Below are 2,106 nucleotides of genomic sequence, written 5' to 3'. Positions count from 1 at the left end.
AGACAGATAGACAGACAGACAGACAGATAGATAGATAGATAGATAGATAGATAGATAATGTCATCTAACCTTAGATCCATTTACTGGCACATCTAAGGCGAACCTTTCTAAAGTGTATGTTTTTCACAGTACACTTCCATTTTTAGCTCAGACTAAATAAGGAGCCACACAATAACTATCTGAAAGTATTGACGTGATGCGAGGATGGAGAATTATTGTGGAGGCACAACATCAGCAGCACCTTTTACTTTAAGCTATTTTAGGCATCGCTCATTCAAGTGGACTTTATTTTTCATTTTTCTACAAATCAGAATATGCATGTGAAAGAGGTGTAAGATGCTGTGTTTGGATTTGTGAAATATTTTAGAGACAAATTTATGGTAATATGGTGAATAAATCATAATGGTTGATAATGCAGATGCTGTGAGCTGAAAGTGTATATAGATTTGTGTGGGTTGGGGCAGGGGATTGAAGCTGACATTACAAATGTATGCATTTCAGTGAATCTCTCTATTTCATGTGGATATGTGAGAAGAAACCTTTACTCATGCTCCTGCTCATGGAAACACATTTTTCTCCTTCAGACTCACATCAGAGGGTTTTCCCAGTTGTGATGTCGAAGCCAAGGGTGAAACTGAAATAAATAATAGTTATTTGTTTTTTTTGAGTTATTTGAACATTAAAGGCAGGATATGTGATTTTTCAAAAACACTTCAGAAAACTGATTCGGGCCGAATAGCAAAACAATCTTGTAGCCAATCAGCAATAAGGGGCGTGTCTACTCGTGATGTGGAGGAGAGAGCTTTCAGTGCATGGGACGGACATTAGCCGAGCCGAGCGACAGAAAGATAGAGATGGCGGATAAAAAACAAAAGAGGAAAACGTCTGCGGAACGATAAGGCAAGAAGTAGGACCCGTGTAAAATATTGGATCAGCTTTCCAGTGCTGGAGAGAACTCAAGGAGCGGAGGCCTGCGATCGGACGCCGAGGTTGCTTTGTTTCTTCTCAATAGGTGAGTAACACCGTGTCTACAACAACTAAAGTCTGCCTACACTGGACGCGAGAAAGAGGTCAAACGACCGTTGAAAACCATTTGAAATCGGTGTCAGCACGTCATAAATAGAACCCGGCAGCAGTTTTCTGTCGGGGATTTGTTGCGCCGCGCCGCTCACGTCCGTAGACACGGTGTAATATTGGTTTTGCTTTGTTTCACAGAACTAATCGTTGCCTGGGTTGCGTACGTATATGTGGGGCTGAGCTATCAAAATAGGGGCAAGACACTTTTGGGGTAGGGGCATGTTTGTTTTGGTGATTTCAAATATCAACATTGGCTACCAGAAATCACTTACTCTGCCTTTAAGGTGACACATCTGTACCTGACATCTGAACACATGGTGGAAAAGAAGATAGCACTGGTAGATCTATATCTTCTTTGGAAACATACCTGCAAGGTACTTTAGAGCACATGGTTTAGAAAAACACATAATTCATCACTTTTATATTGCATAATTCTGGTCTTATACAGATTATGTTGCAAAGATTTCACACTTCCCCATGTTTAAATGGCACAGGTTGCCCTGAATGCCAGCTGATCATTTGCATCCTTTGCGCAACAGGAAAGCGGCGTCTGGTTCCATGACGACATGTTTTTGAGTAATATTGCTCTCCCCGCTTCTGTTAGATTCTGATCGGTTCCATGAGGAGCAGCTTCAGCATCAGAAGCCTCCCACTCCCCGCCCTCGAGCTGGAGAACCCAGAGTCTCCGGCTCGAGCGCGCGCGGTGAGCAGGAGGCCGCCCACGAGCCAAACGCTGGAGAGACCATGAGCAGCTGAACCGCGTTTTCCAAGCGCACCTCCGGTGGTTTGGCGCCAAATATCTGTTGAGAACACAATTTACATGGAAATTGACGTCGCATGATGCTATGTACGCTTCCTCACTATAATTTCATAAATATCCATAAAAGTGACATTTTGTGACACTTTAGTGAGGTAGCCTAGATTCCGTCTTTTTTAAAATATGTCTCAACAGAAGTGATGAAAAACATACTAATTTAAACATAATTAAATTAAAAAAATACAATAATTGAAAACGAATAAATTATATAT

Source organism: Sinocyclocheilus rhinocerous, unplaced genomic scaffold (genome assembly GCF_001515625.1).
Source record: "Sinocyclocheilus rhinocerous isolate Xijiao unplaced genomic scaffold, SAMN03320098_v1.1 scaffold11, whole genome shotgun sequence".
NCBI classification, from domain to species: domain Eukaryota; kingdom Metazoa; phylum Chordata; class Actinopteri; order Cypriniformes; family Cyprinidae; genus Sinocyclocheilus; species Sinocyclocheilus rhinocerous.
The sequence above is the reverse complement of the archived record's forward strand: the minus strand, read 5'-3'. Positions refer to the sequence as shown.